Below are 23,507 nucleotides of genomic sequence, written 5' to 3' on the forward strand. Positions count from 1 at the left end.
TCTCATGAGTTAGAACGAGCTAATGATACGTGACAGTTCATGGACATATTGAGGTGTTCAACATAGCGTATGAATTACGTTATAGACGTTTAGATTTTTACTACACTTTGTGGTAATTTAAAGAAAATAGAAATTATGCAGAGAAGAGCACTTTAAAACACCTCACCGTTCTGATGATATTAACTTGATTAGCGTGGACGGTTTTTATAAAATTGTATCATCAGAGAAACGATAGAGCGCAAGCCGACTCCATACAACCGCAGTTTATAAGGTGACAGACAGTTACAGAACAAAATCATTGGTACGTGTTAGACGGACGAAAAACCGCAGATTCCCATCACCGGCAATGAACAAGAAACGCCAGGGGTAACGAAAGGTGAGGAGATAGAGCGTACCTTGGACGGGACAGGACTAGCACCAAATCCATCATTTATGATTATATAATTTGATCATCTTTAAAAATGTGCTACCGATTGGCAACTAGTGTAGCTTTAATAAAGGACGCAGGAAAAGCGAGTACTTTTAATGTATGCCACGTGGTCTAGCAGTTGGCGCCTACGTAGGGGCCCTCGGATCGATCCCTGCCAGCACTTATTTGGCTTTTGCCCTCGTAGAGAGAGTGGTGCGCTGGCAACAGTACAGCCGTCTAAGGCCGACCGGGCAGTACAGGCGCTTCTGACGTGGACCAGCCTTCTGAAAGGGTCAGCCTTGCCGACTGCATGCCACGTACCTATTCGCCGTCCGTTGGAGTCGAGCTGCCACATCAACCCAGAAGGTAATGTGTGAGTAGCGTGTTGTTCTAGGAGTAACCTTACATGGGAGTAACAACCGTCATAAATTAATGCCTAATATGTACAGGTGTACATATTACAACTTGAAAAATTGTATAATTAATATATTTCAATACCTTTTAAAACAATTCCGCAGTTGAATTACGAAAGAATAACATGGATTGACATCGCTTGCTTACCGGACACTCCAGTACGTGAACACGGTGTCGAATAATTTGTTTGCTTCTAGCCTGTTTGATAAATACACATTGTCAACATCATTTCGTTAATCATTAGGGAAAAACCTAATTGATTTTGGCTTACTACGCTTTTCAAAATAGACTTTCCGATAAAACAGTGTTTTATGGATCGATACGTGTTATCAAATAATTGATGTTCGTTTCTGTTTTAATTAAAAACCGTCCTCGCTAATCCAGCTAATATCACCAGAACAGTGAAGTGTTTTAAAGTGCTCTTTTTTGCATAAACTCTATTTTCTTTAAATTACCGTAAAGTGTAGTAAAAATCTAAACGTGTATAACTTAATTCATACGCTATGTTGAACACCTCAATATGTTCATCAACTGTCACGTATCATTAGCTCGTTCTAACCCATGAGAAAAGCCGAAGGAACAGTTAACACAAATTTATCGAACTCAGAGAACACGGAACTTACAAAAAATGGTCGCAAATTCTAACAGTATTACATAAAGTCTGTAACAAACCGGGTAGACTGTTACCAGATTTTTAGCATCGGCACACATTACTGCTTTTAATAACCCCTCTGAAAATGTAGCTTTACCGCCGACGAAGTTTGTTCACTTCAGTAAGATGGAAAACTTGATGGCAATATTTACTTCTGTGTATTGCTCCGTGGAATAACGCCCTGCCTGTCATATTTGCTGTAACTCCACTGTACATGACAGAACTGAAAGTGAAGGGCAAAAATAAATTTACAAACTTAAATGATACTCTTACTTTTAAAAAAAGTATCTATTGTTCGTTGATATTCGTGCAAAGTTAACTCTATGTCACTAGTGCACAAAACCCCTACAAAAGGCATAATTATATCGAAAAAAATATTGTAAAATCACTTACACTGTTGTGTATCAATAATGATCAATGCATCTTCTTGCAAAACATGAGCAACAGATTGTATCTGATCCATTTCAGAGGGACACGCCATGAAACTTGCTATTGAAAATCGTCTGTTGAGTTGTGAAACAGTTTTCATCTGTTTTACCGAACGAGGCGATGCAACGCTGTGGACAACGAACATTCGAGAGGCCAGTGGTTCAGATCCCTCTCAGACTTTGCAGATTTAGGTTTTAAGTATTTTCCCTAAATCGATTATAGGAAATGCCGGGATGGTTCCTTTGGAAATGTAAACGACCGGATTCCTTCTTCATCCGTCCCCAGTGTTCACTTCCTCTACGTCTCTTATTCACCCCGTCGTCGACAGTGCGTCAGCTCCTAGTCTCCCTTTTTCTTAAAATTGGCCTTCACAATGGACAGAATGATAACTCTTTCCTTCTGTGATTATGCATAACTGACGTTGATTGGAAGGGGCGCAGTGCCTTTCGCTGTTTACAAACGGTAGTACGCTCCTTCTGATGATTGAGTTCAGCCATGCTCAGCAGGTAAGCAAAAAGAAGAAAACTTACTGGCGTACTGCAGAACTTTGTTCTTATCGTCCGTGTTACGCTGAATCATAATACCGCGATAAACGAACGCTTACGAGAGAAATTTCAGTAATTCCACTGTTGCCAAAGCTAATCGAAGATCTGAGGATTGTCACATACCCAAAAGGTCCTTTCATTTTCTCTTGAAAAAATCTTTGTTATTCTAATGTAGGTTAATTCTAATGTCTACATTACAAAGAGATTCAAGAGAATGTTTAAAATTGTGTAAAACTATATCACCACGAAGAACAGCACGAGATATACAGGGCTATTACAAATGATTGAAGCGATTTCATAAATTCACTGTAGCTCCATTCATTGACATATGGTCACGACACACTACAGATGCGTAGAAAAACTCATAAAATTTTGTTCGGCTGAAGCCGCACTTCAGGTTTCTGCCGCCAGAGAGCTCGAGAGCGCAGTGAGACAAAATGGCGACAGGAGCCGAGAAAGCGTATGTCGTGCTTGAAATGCACTCGCATCAGTCAGTCATAACAGTGCAACGACACTTCAGGACGAAGTTCAACAAAGATCCACCAACTGCTAACTCCATTCGGCGATGGTATGCGCAGTTTAAAGCTTCTGGATGCCTCTGTAAGGGGAAATCAACGGGTCGGCCTGCAGTGAGCGGAGAAACGGTTGAACGCGTGCGGGCAAGTTTCACGCGTAGTCCGCGGAAGTCGACGAATAAAGCAAGCAGGGAGCTAAACGTACCACAGCCGACGCTTTAGAAAATCTTACGGAAAAGGCTAAAGCAGAAGCCTTACCGTTTACAGTTGCTACAAGCCCTGACACCCGATGACAAAGTCAAACGCTTTGTATTTTCGGCGCGGTTGCAACAGCTCATGGAAGAGGATGCGTTCAGTGCGAAACTTGTTTTCAGTGATGAAGCAATATTTTTTCTTAATGGTGAAGTGAACAGACACAATGTGCGAATCCTCACGCATTCGTGCAGCAAATTCGCAGTTCACCAAAAGTTAACGTGTTTTGTGCAATCTCACGGTTTAAAGTTTACAGCCCCTTTTTCTTCTGCGAAAAAAACGTTGCAGGACACGTGTATCTGGACATGCTGGAAAATTGGCTCATGCCACAACTGAAGACCGACAGCGCCGACTTCATCTTTCAACAGGATGGTGCTCCACCGCACTTCAATCATGATGTTCGGCATTTCTTAAAAAGGAGATTGGAAAACCGATGGATCGGTCGTGGTGGAGATCATGATCAGCAATTCGTGTCATGGCCTCCACGCTCTCCCGACTTAACCCCATGCGATTTCTTTCTGTGGGGTTATGTGAAAGATTCATTGTTTAAACCTCCTCTACCAAGAAACGTGCCAGAACTGCGAGCTCGCATCAACGATGCTTTCGAACTCATTGATGGGGACATGCTGCGCCGAGTGTGGGAGGAACTTGATTATCGGCTTGATGTCTGCCGAATCACTAAAGGGGCACATATCGAACATTTGTATATATATATATATATATATATATATATATATATATATATATTAGTTACGGGCATTTGCATCATTTGTGGATGATTTAGAATTTCAGATTTCCTGCTTATGGATCTCCCTTCGTGTTGCTTTAGTGCTGACAGGGTTTGCGAGTGCAGCATTCAGATTTGCGGTGACTTCTGCAGCCGTTTTCCTCTTATCTTGAGTTACAATCCTCTTCAATAGCTGTTCGTCAGGACCATTCAACACACACTTCCGCCCGCATTGTGATTTAGCCGATGGTGTTTTTCTGCTATCCCTATGTGCTGTATAAATCTTACATTTGGTGCCTCTTGAAACACCAAACACTTCGTCTGTCTTGGTTACGGAAGCACTCACGATACGAACACCAACAATTTGCCCACGTTCCAATTCACTTACCTCCGGCATAATCATCTCACAACTACACAGGTCAGTGTTCTGACCACGACTCACACATGCAACGTGTTCAGGACACTGCACAGGTGTTCAGAACACTGCACTGGTACCGCTCGAGTTCAGATATAGCAGCACAACCTGCAGGCTTGACTAGCATCTGTATTTATTTTCAAACAAGCATTTCTCGAGGTGTTTGCATATTTTAGTCCAACCACTGTATCATTTCAGTGAATCACGCTAGTAGAGAAGAAGGAGAAGAAAAAGAAGGAGCACGAGGGACACGTTGAAGCAATGGTCCCGCTCGAATGAATTTTTATTCACGTTCTCGGACCTTTGGAAGTGACGGAGTCCCACCTCTAACTGACAAACCAGGGACTCCTAAGATACGACTTGGAAAACAAATGGTAATGAGATGGGGAGCTATTAATATCAGTGGGGGCTTGTCTGGGAAGAAGGTAGAGCTGGCAGAGGCTGCAAGTAAGATGGGGCTGGACTTTTTAGCTGTTAGTGACATTCGGGTAAGGGGTGAGAAAGAAGAGGAAGTGGGGGAATACAAGGTCTACCTGTCAGGAGTCAAAGCAGGAATAGCACAATGGGGTGTAGGGCTTTACATCAGGAAAGAAATGGAACCCAGCGCCGTTGCAATAAGGTATGCAAACGAACGACTGATGTGGATAGATTTGACAGTGTCCAGCAAGAAAATTAGGACTGTGTCAGTATATTCGCATTGTGAAGGGACAGATCAAGATAGGATGGATAGTTTTTATGAGGCACTCAGTGATGTAGTTGTTAGAGTAAAGGACAAGGACAGTGTTCTGCTCATGGGTGATTTTAATGCCAGGATTGGAAATCGAACAGAAGGGTATGAAAGAGGTTATGGGTAAATTTGGAGAGCATATGGAGGCCAACAGGAACGGGTAACAACTCTTGGATTTCTGTGCCAGTATGGGCTAAGTAATCACAAACTCCTTTTTTAAACATAAGAACATTCACCGGTATACTTGGGAAGGCAGGGGAACCAGATCTGTCATTGACTATATAATAACAGATCAGGAATTCAGGAAGGCTGTGAGGGACACATGTGTATTCAGGGGATTCTTTGATGACACTGATCATTATTTAATCTGCAGTGAAATTGGGATTGTGAGGCCGAAACTGCAGGAGGTCAGGTCCATATGTAGGAGGATAAGAGTGGAGAAACTTCAGGATAAGGAAATCAGGCACACGTACATAACAGCGATCTCAGAAAGGTACCAGTTGGTTGAGTGTAGTCAATTATAGTCATTGGAAAAGGAATGGACAAGGTACAGGGACACAGTACTAGAAGTGGCTAAAGAATGTCTTGGAACAGTAGTGTGTAAAGGTTAGATGAAGCAAACAGCTTGGTGGAATGACACAGTCAAGGCAGCCTGTAAAAGGAAAAGAAGGCGTATCAAAAATGGCTACATACTAGAACTCAGTTAGACAGAGAAAGTTATATTGAAGAAAGAAACAAAGCCAAACAGATAATTGCAGAATCCAAGAAGAAATCTTGAAAAGACTTTGGAAACAGGTTGGAGACTATGGGTCAAGCTGCTGGAAAACCATTCTGGAGTGTAATTAGCAGTCTTCGAAATGGAGGTAAGAAGGAAATGACAAGTATTTTGGACAGCTCAGGAAAACTGCTGGTGAATCCTGTGGATGCCTTGGGCAGATGGAGGGAATATTTTGAAGAGTTGCTCAATGTAGATGAAAATGCGATCAGTAATGTTTCAGATTTCGAGGTAGAATGGGATAGGAATGATGATGGAAGTAGGATCACATTTGAGGAAGTGGAGAAAATGGTCAATAGATTGCAGCGCAATAAAGCAGCTGGGGTGGATGAAATTAAGTCGGAACTCATCAAATATAGTGGAATGTCAGGTCTTAAATGGCTACACAGGATAATTGAAATGGCCTGGGAGTCGAGACAGGCTCCATCAGACTGGACAAAAGCAGTAATCACACCAATCTTTAAACATGGAAACAGAAAAGATTGTAACAACTACAGAGGTATCTCTTTAATCAGCGTTGTGGGTAAAATCTTCTCAGGTATTGTTGAAAGGAAAGTGCGAGAATTATTTGAGGACCAATTGGATGAAAATCAGTGTGGGTTTAGGCCTCTTAGAAGTTGTCAGGACCAGATCTTTAGCTTACGGCAAATAATGGAGAAGTGTTATGAGTGGAACAGGGAATTGTATCTATGCTTTATAGATCTAGAAAAGGCATATGACCGGGTTCCTAGGAGGAAGTTATTGTCTGTTCTACGAGATTATGGAATAGGAGGCAAACTTTTGCAAGCAATTAAAGGTCTTTACATGGACAGTCAGGCAGCAGTTAGAGTTGACGGTAAATTGAGTTCATGGTTCAGAGTAGTTTCAGGAGTAAGACAAGGCTGCAACCTGTCTCCACTGTTGTTCATATTATTTATGGATCATATGTTGAAAACAATAGACTGGCTGGGTGAGATTAAGATATGTGAACACAAAATAAGCAGTCTTGCATATGCGGATGACTTAGTTGTGATGGCAGATACGATTGAAAGTTTGCAAAGTAATATTTCAGAGCTAGATCAGAAATGTAAGGACTATGGTATGAAGATTAGCGTCTCAGAAACGAAAGTAACGTCAGTGGGAAAAAAATATGAAAGGATTGAGTTCCAAACAGGAGGAACAAAGTTAGAACAGGTGGACGGTTTCAAGTACTTAGGATGCATATTCTCACAGGATGGCAACATAGTGAAAGAACTGGAAGCGAGGTGTAGCAAAGCTAATGCAGTGAGTGCTCAGCTACGATCTACTCTCTTCTGCAAGAAGGAAGTCAGTACCAAGACTAAGCTATGTGTGCACCGTTCGATCTTTCGACCAACTTTGTTGTATGGGAGCGAAAGCTGGGTGGATTCAGGTTACCTTATCAACAAGGTTGAGGTTACGGATATGAAAGTAGCTAGGATGATTGCAGGTACTAGTAGATGGGAACAATGACACGAGGGTGTCCACAATGAGGAAATCAAAGAAAAACTGGGAATGAACTCTATAGATGTAGCAGTCAGGGCGAACAGGCTTAGATGGTGGGGTCATGTTACACGCATTGGAGAAGCAAGGTTACCCAAGAGACTCATGGGTTCAGCAGTAGAGGGTAGGAGGAGTCGGGGCAGACCAAGGAGAAGGTACCTGGATTCGGTTAAGAATGATTTTGAAGTAATAGGTTTAACATCAGAAGAGGCACCAATGTTAGCACTGAATAGGGGATCATGGAGGAATTTTATAAGGGGGCTATGCTCCAGACTGAACGCTGAAAGGCATAATCAGTCTTAAATGATGATGATGATGATGTTCTACGCCACGTGTACAATGGCTGGATTGTCCTAGCTATGTATTGTTGCGGCAACTGGCACAGCATACTCTAACCGCCATGCTGTCCTCCCATCGTCTGAAGAGTTGTAGGTTGTCATTTGCGCAGAGCGAAACGTATGCCCTCTCATGAACCCCCCCCCCCCCTTCCTTTCGTTCTGGATAGGTGCAGCAAAGGTACTGCTCAGCATGGCAACACGACTACGGTGTCCACCCGCAAATTCTCCTGCTGGAACAATATGGCCTCTTGATTGAATTACCTTTGACATAGTGTCATTTTCAGTCAAACTTCCAATGCCGTAATACAAATAAAGGGAAATTCCGAGTCTCACATTTTCCGACCACGATATGACGGACCATTTACATCTGCATATTTCACGCATAACTTTGGTTCCAAAATATAGTCAATGCATTAATGGCACTAATCTTGCAATTTCACTTAAACACGTCTGATGATGGTAGATACCTTCCTAAACGTATGTTTGAGGAACAAATCAACTCAATATCAAAGCTCAAACATTTTATTACTGCTATACCGTAATAATTTTTTAATTAGTAGGTGAACGGGTTTGTTGCATTGACCATCGATGGACATCATCTAAAAAATCCAAAATGTCCGTAAACAAAATAGCAGTAAAAATACGGGGTAACATGACAAAATGACAGTGATCTACATGAACAAAATGGAAGACTCTTGCCACCAGAGCAGGATATCAATATCTAACGCGTACGGTTCATGTAATTGCAACGGTATTCTGCAGATGAACGCACCACCCAGTGTCATGCTCTAAGTAGCCGTAAGTTCCACCCACTGTGTCTTACACTTTCACTACTGAATTAATATGAAACGTAACTTTTATGCATTTTTATCAGTGACTGCGTTATGCTGATGGTAAGACACCTTCACTTTTTTCATGTAGATCTTTGACACTTTCGTAGTGGTACGAATTCGTTTGCATTCTTAATCTATTTATGGACCAGCAGGGTTTTTAAATGGAGGCCCAGTTTTGGCCAATTCATAGAAACTGTTAAGCTATTAAATGAAATGAGTGACTTTCGTTTAGTTCATATGGTCTTGAAGTTGTAAGAAGCTCAACGGGATAGCCTTAATGATATTACGGATGTGCTCAGTGCAGTTCGGTGTTCACCGCAGAAAGGTATGGATTCCCATTCCTTCATTTATTACAGAACACACTGATGAGCCAATAAATTACGACAACCTGCTTAATAGCTTGTTTGTCCGTCTTTGGAATAAACTACCTCACTGTTTCTGTGTATCAGGGATTCGACAGTTTGTTAGTAGGTTTGTGGAAGTATGTGGCCTCAGATGTCTACAATCAGGTCATGTCATTAGCGTAAATAACGGGTTCTGAAGTGCGTACGCGGTGATGGCGCCCGATAGTTATCCAGATGGATTCAATAGAAGTGTAAAGTTTTTTTTAATTACCGCTACCAGTCTCAAACTTTGTCAACTATTTTATTACTTATTTATTTAGCGACATGTTTCGAGGGTTAATCCTCATCTTCAGGCTAAATGGCATTACAAAAGCAACTTTACAACTTTGTTTTTGTAATGCCATTTATCCTGAAGATGAGGATTAACCCTCGAAACATGTCGCTAAATAAATAAGTAATACAATAGTTGACAAAGTTTGTGACTGGTAGCGGTACATTTACACATTTCTCGAGACTGTCACGGTCGAAAAATAGTCAAAATGGCTTCAAATTCTGTATTCAATAGGATTTACGTGAGTGAATTTGGTCGCTGAAACATCAACGTGAGTTTACTATAATGCTCTTCAAAACGCTGTAACACGATTCTGGCTCCGAGACACGGACAGTTTGCTGAAAGATGACATAGGCTTCGGGGAAGACATCGAGCGTGAAGGGACGCAGTTGGTTCTTAGCTGTCAGCGTGTCTTCGATTACTTCCACAGGTCCTATTCAAGTGCAGGAGAATGTCCCCCACAGTATAATTCCGCTCCCACCAGCCTGCGTCCGTGGGGCGGAGCACGTTTGGAGCCGCCGTTAACCTCGATGACGGCGTTCCTGGAGACGACCATCGAATGTAACAAAAATATGAGTCATTTGAAGAGCCGACGCGTTTCCATTGACCGACAGTCGATTCCCTATGATTTCGTGGCCACTCCAATTGTAACTGACGATGTCGTTGGGTCAACATGTGAACGTAGGGGAGGTCTGCTGCGGAGCTCCACGTCCAGCGATGTACGATGAACTGTGTGCCCCGAAACACTTGTGCGTGCGTCAGTATTGCGTTCTTTCGCGAATAGATGCCACCGATCACTTTCTACCGTTCTTTAAGAACACACAAACCTCCGAACTCCATGTTCTGTGATGAGTCGTGGACGTCCAACCATTTAGCGCCTAGTGACAGTAGGACGTGAACATTCGATCAGTTTCGACGTTTTCGAGATACTCGTTTACACCTTCTGCATAACAATAACCTGTCCTTTGTCAGTCACTTACCTCAGTGGATTTCACCATTTACGTGGGTCGTTTGAAAAGTCCGCGCAAAGTCCGAGAGATGGCACGACCGGCGCATATCGAGGTCACGTTTAGTTAGTAGCACCTTTGGAAAGACCGCACACCAAGTTTCAGCCGTATTGGTGTATTCTTTTGTGTTTAGCATTCGTGTGAATCAAGGACATCGAGTGATTGTCAAAAAATGAACGAGAAAGAATTTCGTGTGGTGATTAAACATTACTTTATGAAAGGCAAAACGCCTCAGGAGACTAAAGAGAAATTTGATAAACATTACGGTGACTCTGCACGTTCGATTAGAAAAGTTTATGTTCAAATGTTCATGAAATCTTATGAGACTTAACTGCTAAGGTCATCAGTCCCTAAGCTTACACACTACTTAACCTAAATTACCCTAAGGACAAACACACACACCCATGCCCGAGGGAGGACTCGAACCTCCGCCGGGACCAGCCGCACAGTCTATGACTGCAGCGCCTCAGACCGCTCGGCTAATCCCGCGCGGCACAAACGTTTATAAGTGGCCATATGGGCACAAGTGATGCTGAACGTTCTGGACGGGCTGTGGAGGTTACAACTCCAGAAATCATTGATAAAATCCATGATATGGTGATGGATGACAGAAAAGTTTAGGTGCGTGAGATTGCTGGTGCTGTGGGCATCTCGAATGATGGGTTCCGCGATTGCTCACCCTTGACCAAATACGGTATCGTGTGAAGTGTTGCAAGAATGGTTTGCAGCTGTTCAGGAACAATCCGCAGAACTTTAGGCGTCGTTTCGTCACTGTGAATTAAACATAAAGCAGTCCGGAACCGCGCTGCTACTACGGTCGCAGGTTAGAATCCTACCTCGGGCATGGATGTGTGTGATGTCCTTAGGTTAGTTAGGTTTAAGTAGTTCTAAGTCTAGGGGACCGATGACCTCAGATGTTAAGTCCCATAGTGCTTAGAGCCATTTGAACCATTTGATCCTGAGATCAAACAACAAGCTAAACAATGGGTTACCAAGGGAGAATCTGCACCAAAAAAGGCGAAGATCATTCTTTCGGCCGGAAAGGTTGTGGCGACTGTCTTTGGGATTCGCAAGGGATAATCCTCATCGACTATCTGGAACAGGGTAAAACTATTACAGGTGAATATTATTCATCGCTATTGGACCGTTTGAAAACCGAACTGCAAGAAAAACACCGGTGATTGGACCGCAAAAATGTCCTTTTCCACCACGACAATGCACCAGCTCACTCCTCAGCAGCTGTGGTCGCAAAATTAATGGAAATATGTTTCAAACTCGTTTCACATCTCCCCTGTTCTCCAGACTTGGCTCCCTCGGACTACAATTTGTTCCCCAATTTGAAGAAATGGCTGGCAGGACAAAGATTTTATTCAAACGAGGAGGTGATTGCAGCAACTAATAGCTATTTTGAGGACTCGGGCAGTTCCTATTATTCGGAAGAGATCAACAAATTAGAACAGCGTTGGATGAAGTGTATGTCTAAAAGGAGACTATGTCCAAAAATAAAAAAATGTTTACCCCAAACACGAAAGTAGTTTTTATTTTTGCACGGACTTTTCAAACGCCCCTCTTGTACACTCATTAGAGTGTCTGCTCCGCTTACATACCTTTTACCGCGTCACGTGTCCGCAACGCCACCAAGCGTCATCCAAAGTCTCGGTGGGCAGTGGTCATAACGTTTTGTTTGGTCAGTGTATATTCGCTGCCTACAACAGATTACTGCTGAAGTACAACAGATGTGTACTATGACAGAGTAGCAGCTAACAAGGAGTGTAAACAAGTAAAAACTGCAGAACAGCCACAGACCTCATTTAGTATGTCTGCTATTTGGCGCGAGTCGCCTGTTATCAGATTAAAAACTACGTTTTGGAGCTTTCACTAAAATATTCATAAAAGGTCGTCCTGGGGGGGGGGGGGGTTATATAGAACATAGAACAACCGCAAACAGTTCCATCACAACACAGCTGTTAAGAACGGTGCGTCAAACCAATAATTGTTACAAACCCGAGTAAGAAGTGTAAAAATGGTTCAAATGGCTCTGAGCACTATGGGCCTCAACTGCTGAGATCATTAGTCCCCTAGAACTTAGAACTAGTTAAACCTAACTAACCTAAGGACATCACAAACATCCATGCCCGAGGCAGGATTCGAACCTGCAACCGTAGCGGTCTTGCGGTTCCAGACTGCAGCGCCTTTAGCCGCACGGCCACTTCGGCCGGCTAAGAAGTGTACCAAATGTTGTTTTCAACCTGACAACATGAGTCTCACAACCAAAATTTAGATGTAAAACTGTCTACATATTTTGTCACATTTGTGATATGTATCTTAAGGCACGAAGATACTTACTGGAGGCCCTTTACGGCGCTTCATAAATAAATGTAGCGAAAATAATACAGCAGACGAGTAAAAAGTCCTGTCTAAGACGGATCTCACATATCAAGATGATAATCATAGTCACTCACTAGTTTGCCGTGCAGTAGAGAGTAAGAGGAATTCCGTCACCTACTGAAGAAAGACGCCTGAGAAAATCTTCTCGACTTATCATTTTGAAGGTAATACTGATAAAATGAGGAAATTTTGTTCGTAAAATTTGCCGAGAAAACCTACATTCCCCTGTTAAACGCCAAAGATCAAGCGAAATCTTACTTAGAAAATTTCGAAGGGCTGGTTATAGGGGATTTTAAAAGAAATATTATGAAGATGGCTATGTGTTGTTCCCTTACAGACCGTGGATTTAAAATTGGACACTAAAAGCGCTCACAGATGCATTTAACCGAGAATTCACTCCTTATTCTTTAACAACAGTGGGACTGTACTGTTCGAAACTGTACATTTCCCATCACTGTACATGGTTCTCACAGGTGCAACTGACGTAGATTCCATATTACCAAGTTCTTGCACTTTTTACACTTCATTTTATTTTATTTTCGAAAAATTCACAACATTTGCAACGACGAATCCCACACCATTTGACAGATCGCGCGAGTATCCTGAGCAAATAACTTGTTTCCCTTGAGTAAAGGATTGCGGAAAACTACCCCCGCTGGGGGATGAATAAGCGATGCACGTGTCATCTGGTGGCGGGCTGGGGAGTCGGCAGACTCCCCGTAGCGGTGGTTGCTGCTTCCGCCCCTGAGCTGCGCTGCGGACGCTACTGCGCAGAATGCTGCGGGCCTCATAAAGGCATCAAGGATCCGGCGACGTAGAATAAGCAATCGATAACGTAAACAGGCGCAAGGTGTTTGATGTCTCAGAAACATTCGTGTACGTTATAGAGGGAAAAAAAATGGTTCAAATGGGTCTGAGTACTATGGGACTCAACTGCTGAGGTCATTAGTCCCCTAGAACTTAGAACTAGTTAAACCTAACTAACCTAAGGACATCACAAACATCCATGCCCGAGGCAGGATTCGAACCTGCGACCGTAGCGGTCTTGCGGTTCCAGACTGCAGCGCCTTTAACCGCACGGCCACTTCGGCCGGCATAGAGGAAATCTGGTACCGTAATATACAACCTGTACAAGAGCCGACACGGAACGACAGCAATAGAAGACAGAAAGGTCTAAAAAGTATGTAAGGCAGTGATGCAGTGTTTCTTCTCTAATGTTCGTCCACGTTATCGAAGACGCTACGAAGGGAATACAATAACAGGAAGCGTCGAAAATGGGATTAAAATTCAGGGTGAAAGGAAATACATGATAAGATTTACTGAAGCGGATTTTCAGGAAAGTATGAAAAAATTACAACTGCTATTCCATTAGATGAGGTTAGGTTAGGTTAGGTGGTTGGGAGTAAAATAAAGAAGAATAAAGGCATTAAGGAAAGAGGAATGAGTAAATTCAGCTTTTAAACTGGGAGCAATTTAGTAGGCGCAGTGAAGGACTATTGCTACCTTGGAAGTAAAATGACGCTCGGCGGACGAAGCAAAGAAAATATAAATAGGAAACAGGCCAGTACAAGGAAAGAGAGTATTCCTAGCTATAAATGTCTACAAGTATCAAACATACGCCTTACTATGAGAAAAAAATTCCTAGGAGTGTACATCTGCACCGTGTGGACGTGAATGGCGATCTGTGCGAAAACCGGGACTGAAGAGACTCGATGTGTCTGAGATGTGGTGCTACAAAAGGATGGTAAAACTTAAGTGGACTGAGAAGATACCAGGAGGTTCTCCATAGAATCAGCGAGGAAAGTAGTATATGGAAAACGCTGATTAGTTCTATAGAAAGGTGTTGAAAATAAGGTGGAGTGACAGGATAAAAGATTAGGTGGTTCCGTGCAGAATCGGCGAGGAAAGGAATGTGTAGAACACTGGTAAGAAGCAATGGGATGATAGGACTGTGTTGAGACATTAGGGGATAACCTCGATGATACGAGAGAGAGAAGTAGAGGGCCAAAATAGTAGGGGTGACAGAAGTTGAAATATATGTAACAAATTGAGGACACAGTTGTAAGTGCTACTCTTAGGTGAAGAGGTTGGGACAGGAGAGAAGGTCGTAGCGGACAGCAACAGACCAGTCACATGACTGATGTGTGTAACCCGACGCTTCTTGTTTTTATGTAGTCTTTTCTCTAGCGATCTTATGAGTGCAAGCATGACTTGTACGTTATATATCGGGATGCGTTTGTCGAGGCCACGGGGGAGATATCTATGGCGCCAGTCCCTTCAGTTTCCCTACCGTCCACACGCTATGCAACCCGACGTACACTCAGAAACACGGTTTTCCACTTCCATGTTCATGTCATATACGAGTTCTGTTGTTGATGAAAGCTTTCTCTGACTTCTCTCATGCTTCACCCATCTTCCTGCATAGCTGAGTCCTTCACTTATTCTCTTACTTATTGTTGGTTCTCCAAAAAATGACATCAACTAAGACACTATCCCCTTTCTGCTACCCAACACCATCTTTACCTTAAATAATAATTAAATCAAAAACCTGAGCTGCCGACAGGCGTTGATAGACCTCAACGGGGACAGTTGGAAATGTGTTCCCCGACCGGGACTCGAACCCAAAATCTCCTACTTACATGGCAGACGCTGTATCCATCTTTTTTTTCTCATTTCTTTTTGTTTGTTGTTGATCGTTGTGTTTGGTCGTTGCGGACGTCACATAACATCCGTTCAAATTTGTTTGTTGATCCTTCCACTCGGTTTTTTTTAAATAACAGAGGCCAATCAGCTCTCTGACCGAACACGCTGAGCTACCGTGCCGGCGTAAGCACAGTCACTGTATACAGTCGTAGCACTTTTTTAAAATTATTGTTTGTTCGATGTTGTTCGTTGCATTTGTTACGTGCGGATGTCCCAGGACACCCGTTCAAGTTCAGCGTTGAGCCGTTGACTCACTTTTTTTATTACAGAGGGCAGCTAACCCTCTGACCGAACCAAAAGGGACAGCTGAAAATGTGTGCCCCGTCCGGAACTCAAACCCGGAATCTCCTGCTTACATGGCAGACGCTCTATCCGTTTGAGCCACTGAGGGCACAGAGGATAGTGCGACTGCAGGGCTTTATCCCTTACACGCCCCCTGTGAGACCCACATTCCCAACTTAATGTCCACACACTACATTCGTAGTGCCCCTGCCCATTACACTGACTATTCGCGGCAGACAATCTTACCGAGTCCCATAAGAGTTCGGGCAATGCGTGTGCATCCGCACAGAAGATGGTCAATGGTCGGTTAGCCTGAACTATATGAAGATGGTATCTGTTCTTTCGGACATGTCTTTACCTTAGTTTTGCTTGCACTTGTGACATTTTCTGTGTTAACTAGACTCCACATTGTGATAACGTAGGCTTCCCCGGCGTAATAAGTCTTGAAAGGCTCTTCGGGTTTGCTGCCGGATTCTAAAATCAACTTGACTCGATATTTCGGCGATCCAACTGGTCGCCATCTTCAGGAAAATGCCAGTTCTGGTCATGAGTCCTCAGCGGGACTCATCAGCAGAAGTTGCATTTTCCTGAAGATGGCAACCAGTTGGATCGCCGAAATATAGAGTCAAGTTGATTTTAGAATCCGGCAGCAAACCCGAAGAGACTTTCAAGATTCCACGTTTTCGTAATGTAAGATAACTCATGAACTATTAGCCACAGACTGAGTCGATCTGATTCAAGAACGGCATTGTGCTCTTGACGCTGTCGAGTCAAGTTGATTTTAGAATCTGGCAGCAAACCCGAAGAGACTTTCAAAATTCCACGTTTTCATAATGTAAGATAACTCATGAACTATTAGCCACAGACTGAGTCGATCTGATTCAAGGACGGCATTGTGCTCTTGACGCTGTCAGTGTCAAATACACGTTTGGCAGTAGAGGGGCCTGAGGATGGGGGTAATGTGCCCTCAGAACCAGTCGTCTGATAGAATAAAGACGCTCTCAAGATACAGCTGTGGCGGTACTTTTTCTCGTATACAATTTAAGTAGTTTACTTGCGCTTGCCATTTTCCGTGCATCGTGTGGTCGAAAGGTGCAGGGAAGGCGTGGAGGCAAAGCGAAAGGGAGAAAAGAGGGCTCATACTTGGCTCGGGCAAAGCGACAGGATGGATGTCACCGGAGCAGGGCAGCAGGCCGCGATGGCCGGTACGATACGGGCTGTGGGTGGGGAGGCCGGTACCTCGGTATTTACGTCCGGCGTTGGCAGTCGCACCATCAAAAGGATCGCGACGAATAATTCGGGGCACGTGTTGCGCGACGGCGACGGAGGCGGCGATGCCGCCCAACGAAAATAAAGCGGCGGCCGTCGTCTGTAGCACGCTGGGCTGGGCAAGGCGCTACGGACCCGCCGGCGGCGGCGGCGCGCAGACAGGAATAGCCGCGGCCCGGCCGGCCACGTGTGGCGGAGGCGGAGGCGGAGGCGGAGACGCCGTCTGGACACAGGTGCGGAGGCGGCGGGGGCGGAAGGCCGGCCGGCCACCTGACGGCCGCAGAAATAGCGCCGCCGCAGGTGCGCGCCGGAAGTCATCCGTCAGGCGACGCGCATTGGAAATAGGGCCGCGGCAGCAGGGACAGCCCATTCGTCCGTGTTCGCGGGCTCCTATTTGAGCAGGGCACCGGCCCATCTCGATGAAGACACCTCTCACTCTGCCGCCTGACACCGAGTGGCGGCTGGCGCGAGGGTGTTCCACTTCCATCGCTCATATCGATATTCGGCTGGCTTGCTATCTTTGACTGGTCCCCCCGGCGGCTTTCTGGGTGAACGTGTGACGAGAGAGTCTCCGGTCGGCGTGCAACGAGCCACCTTGTGTTGAAAATAACCCGGCGTCCCTAATGCCGTCGGCACACGGACAATCACCGTGCATCCGAACGTTGAGCGTTGAGCGTGCCGTGTTTCTGACGTCATAGCGTGGAATAGCACGCTCGAGAGTCTTTCCGAACGTGCAGAGCAATATCTGGCATGTCCAGGCCCCCACAACCGCACGAGTGGTCGACTGTGAAGAGCGGACAAATTGAATAGCTTGGCAGCGGCCAGTAGAGTGGTAAACCGACGCGCGGGCTTCGAATGTTTATACACCGCTTTTGGTTCCCTTGACTTAGGTCACAAACATAATGCCTCATTTAAATACGTTACTACAATACACTTTTTAATTTATGAACAAACAGCAACTAGTCACTGTTTATGAATTTATCTTACGTACTACATGGAATCAGCCGTAGCTAAAACTTATGTACTGGACCCCTAGCATTTTACGTAGTTCATTTACGATAGACGTACGCAAAATGCATCAAAATACTCGAAGATTTGCCCACTATATTAATAGATATTTTCTGACTCTACCTTGCTTTAGATTTTATGACGAGAAGCGCGTTATATATGGCATAGTGCTTTGGCAACTCACGACCAAATTATCGAGTTTCAACCTAACCTAGACCATGAAAACACTACCGATCAGCCAACTTTCTTCAAAATGATCAGAACATATAAAATGGTATTCTGTCGGTCGGAAATGTTGCCTCCTGACAGCGTGTAACCATTTTTGTAACAGCTGTGGTTTTGAGAAAGGAAACGTGCAAATGGAAACACCGTGTTACAAAAACATTTATTAAGCAAGTGCACTGACATACAAAACAACTTAAAATATTCACTTACGTGTGAAATGAAATATTCGTTCCTTTCTCGAATTTATTTGTACAATTAATCGCTGCACAACTCTTCACCATTGTACTTCTTTTGATTGGAACGTACAGACAGTAGAATTACGAGTAACAAATACTGTATGTACGCCCCAACAAATATACAACGTTGAACCAGGGTCTTCATAAGCAACAATACTGCACAACACATCAGACTGCAACCACTATAATGGCGTCCAGCCGAAGGTTTAAATTATCCCGCGACTGTAGCGCCATCAGTGAGTCAAGTTATTTTTTACAAAGTCTTTGGGCATGTCACATGTTCTGGGCGTGCGTCTGAGCGTTGACCAATGAGATGGCACACCGCCACCTACGTCACAAGCACGCCGTCTCCCTTCAGTACAGAGTTGTGAGGCGCCATTTTGGCATTCATTTCAAGCCTATATGTGTATATGACGTTTCCGAGCACCAGAAAATTGAGAATCACTGGAAAACCCGTTGTTAACTGTGTGATTCGTTCCAATAAAATAATGAGAAACAGCATATTCGTGGCAAAAGAATTATTGTAACTTGCGTATTATGAGAGTAGGCTATTTGAAGGCATCGACACACTGAAGATCCACCCAAAACGTATTGTTCTTGGTACAATTTGTTATAATTAAATTTCAACTAGTAACATATCTACGATTACGGCTTTCAGCAAGGGGTAACATAATATGATTATATACAGAAGATGTGTTGACTTGTAACCCTGTTACTCTGTAAAAATAAAAATAAAAAAAGCAGAAAAAAACCTTCCAAAATCCTTTTTCCTTTTTTTTCATTTTTGTTAAAAAAAGTGGCTAGGATAGCTGGCTAATTAACAAAAAGTGGTAATCTTCAAAACATACAAAAAAATAAAAAAGGCGTAATGAGTAGCGTCATTGCCCAGTATTGCGTTAGTTGTTGGGCGGTGGTTCCCGTCTTGACACATCCAATTTTTTCCCTAACTTTCGCGTTTTTATTAGGTTCTGATACTTTATTATTAGTTTAATATAAATATATACTATAATATTTGATGTTATGTAAATATAAGTTCAACTTTTTTTGAGGTGTGACTTTGGCTTAATCTACAGGACAGCTTGCGCTTCTTGTATAAAGATATTTTGCTCCTTTTTCTTTTACGCTTCGTAATTCACGTGTTGCAAAGATTCTGCTACTCGGTAGGAACAGTAAGAGTGACCTTCGGGTTTTACTTCTTTATTTTATTTTTTTTTAAAGGCATATCAGGATCAAGGCTTCCATCGTTCGCGTACTATAACATTTGCAATACTGACGGATTTGAGCAACAGTATCTGTACTGACCAGTCGATACCCTAACATTATTTTGCTGCTAACACCTCACTGTTAACTTCTAAATTGTGTGACAGTTTTCTGCGACTTCTTTCCAAGGCTGCTCCTAACTCGTCTAGTTTATTTTTCTCGGCTATAACCGATACCCCACCTGCCAAACTGTCCAAGCAGCGGGCCGCAGCGTCGCGTGGTGATCACAGCCTGCCAAATAGACCCATTTCACACTTGTCTGGCACCGATTAAGCGGCATAGAGTGGCTCTCCGGCGATTCCTCATTACCCTATCCAGCTGCTGTTATGCACGGCACGGTACAGCAGCTCCCTTCATTTTAATCCTCCCCAGTCTTTCAGGACAGTCCCAACGAAAAGCATGAATTTTAGCGAGGCGTTTCACGTTCTATTTCAAGAGCTTCAAGCAATTCTGAGGCATTCTTCCAGTAGTCTCGAATAAGTGAGCATTCGAAGAACTACAAAGGCGACTGAAGGATACCCCAAGATATGATATTTCTTTGAGGAGAATCAGAATTTGGACTGCACAAAAACCTTCTTCGACCAATGAAGAGAATCACTGACAGTTGCTACGAGAATTTCCAATTACCGTCTTCCTAGAGCTCGAAGCTACGTAGGACGGGCCTTCGGAATATCGCGTAACAAATGCAGAATTTTTCATAAATCTTTGAACTTGCACCCTGATTTTTCTGTGGACACTATAAAATCCTGTGTCATTTCGTGTAACTTTTGCGCGTGATGGAGACGGCTACGAAACTGAAAATACTTTATCGATGTATGGACTTGAACGAGTGCAGGCAGCTAGAGAAACACATGAACTAATTCCAGCAAGTAACGTGAGGAAAATAATGATGTATTACTTTTTGGCTTCATCTTTGTCTGTGAAACGTCCCCTTTTTGAACAATTATACATGACTGTGCTTAAACTGACACACACTATTTTGTTAGCGCAACGCAATCTGACTTTCAAAATTCCCTACAAAAGAATGGCCCTGACTAACATTAAACTATACCTTTCACAAATCACTTACCTCACAAAAATCTTCGCTGCTCAACCTACTGCAATACAGCGAGCGCCACTACTGCCAGCTAAATAAAAGATTCAAACTATGGAAGGCACTAACGACTGATAGGGATAGTTAGCAAATGAAAGATATTAATAGAGAACAAACAATGTATTTACCTTGACATCATCATATATAAATATAGCAGTTCATGACTAGTTTCAAAACTCCGCCATCTCTCTCCCCACATCCACCACTGCTGGCGGCTCACCTCCAACTGCGCAACGCTACGCGCTGTTCACAGCCAGCTGCCTAACACTACAATGGCGAGTATTACAACAATGCAAAGCAGCCACAGACTGCACACAGCACAGCCAGTGATTTTCATACAGAGGTGGCGTTACCAATAAAAAAAACCTAAACAGCCTACAAAAACCTAAACAGCCTACTTACATAGCCCCCATGCTCCCCACAAAAAAATTTTACAAATTGGCTTGGGTAGTGGCCAATACAGATTTGAAAAAATTTTTCATAATTACAATAACAAAGAAATCAAATGCACACACTTATTGATACAATGTTGGTCAAAAGCTCAAATTTTCTCACAGAATGCACACACTTATTGATACAATGTTGGTCAAAAGCTCAAATTTTCTCACAGAATGCACACACTTATTGATACAATGTTGGTCAAAAGCTCAAATTTTCTCACAGTCCATAAAGACAGTCCTGATCGTTCATTACGGTAAAATAGTAGTGTTTTTCTCAAAGTCTGAGCAGTAGAAGAAAATGCACACGGAAGTAGTGGATTTCCATGCAGTCTTGAAGAAGTAGTGTTGTCCTTCCAACGGAAAGACAGTGCTGACTCTCGACATGCAGACAAGTAATGGGCCACAACAGAGCAAACCCACAGCAGAGCCATTCGAAGTTTTGAAGAATATTGGTAGGTAGGTCATCACAGACCAGACCCACTGCCGTCCTGGTAGAGATTACGGTATTGGTGGGCCACCAGAGGTGCAGACCCACTGCAGTCCTTGTAGAAATAATGGTATTGATGGATCATCAAAGATGTAGACCCACTGTAGTCCTTGAAGAGATGGCCAGCAGCCATCTGTCGTGACTGTGCAGGTGCACAATCACCACTGAAGAGTCTTGCGGACAATATAGCAAGTCCATAAACCACCACTTGTGCACTCACAAAGTTTTTGAAATTGTCCTTAGAACCAGCAATGCTGTTATCCAGTCCCTTGCTGAATCATTAACACACGTGCAAACACTATCAGTCCCTACTTCTCACATATTGTCCATATACTATGACCAACAGAAACGTGTGCAGTGAAATGTAACTTAATTTGAAGAACTGGTGTCTATACAATTTTATAACATAAGAATACAATAACAAAGGTACAAAACACATCATTAAAAACATAATAATACAGATAACATTTGTAGTAATAGGGGCTTTACAAAAGAATAGAAATAAACATATACATCAGTGTTACAGGAATTATGACATAAGTAAATACATAAAAGATCAGAGTAACTTTTGAAACATCAACTTTACACATGAGCATTAAAACAAAACAGAATTAATAATGTCTAACATCTTTACAAAGTAAATAACATATTATTAATGCAAATTATATTTGAGGATAACAGTATTCCTCATCATAGTTCATGTAGCTGAGTATGAGAGAAATTCTACAACATAAGTCTGATGAGGTAAACATATAAAGACAGGAAGAACATATATACACAAGGGAACCCAAACACATAGTGGGATAACACAAAAGGAAAGGACAGGGTTTGTTTCATTGCAGTATTTTGCAAACAATCTTTGCTTCTTGGAGATCTCCCTTCATTCATCATTATTCCCAAAAGTCCTATCTAAGCCTGCCTTCTGTATTTTGTTCACATCCTCTGTCAAAAATAGTTTTTCTCTCTGCTTTCTGTATTCTGTTCACATCCTCTGTCAATAATAGTTTTTCTCCACTGTACAGTATCCTTTTTATTTTGCCAGACCATTTTCTGATAGCTTCTCAATGCATTTCTTATAAATTTATAATAGTTAGTTTCTTATATAGTCTCCTCTTAAGCTAACTTAAATCTACTGAGCTCAGATACTAAACTAAGGGACGAGGCAATGCAGCAGCACATAACAAATTAACACAAACAGCAATGCAAAAAAAATGGAAAATTGCAAAGCAAGCTGCAGTAAATATAAATTACCAAGCAATGCAACATTACAACTAATATGAGCCAATGTACAGTAACAAGAAAAATAAGTCAGTAGTAAAACTAGCTTAACAGAGTAACACAATTTAAAATTCAGTAGCACTATGCCTGGCAAACAGCAGCAGCAAATATACAAAATATAAAAAATATAAAACTTATATCTATACATGACAAAGCTCAAGCAGAAAAGATATTACAGTAAAAACAACAATGCAGATAAGGGAAGTGTATATTCACATCGTAATGTCTATGTAAATTAAAGTGGTGCACCACAACAACTTATTATTAAAAAAATATTACCATGAACTTGAAAAGAAAATTATGTGTCCAGTTACTGTTACTAGTCCCTTCTTATTGTTCTTTCCTTTCCAAGTGCTCCTTTTTTTAAAGAATGTGGACTACAAAATTATCATTTAATAGATCTGTTGACAGAAAGTGTTCACATTAGCAAATGCATCTAAGTTTATTTTATAAAACTAATGCTGTAACACAGCTGGAAAACAGGTATCAAATGAAATAAGCAATTACGCAAACCAAAGCATAAAAATATCATTCAATAGTCATGTGACATTTCATAGGTTAGTAGAAATTCTCTCAACTCTCGTAGAAAGACGCTTGTCGTAATCAGGTGTGCAGATGTAAAAAT

Source organism: Schistocerca serialis, chromosome 6 (genome assembly GCF_023864345.2).
Source record: "Schistocerca serialis cubense isolate TAMUIC-IGC-003099 chromosome 6, iqSchSeri2.2, whole genome shotgun sequence".
In the NCBI taxonomy this organism is placed as follows: Eukaryota; Metazoa; Arthropoda; class Insecta; order Orthoptera; family Acrididae; genus Schistocerca; species Schistocerca serialis.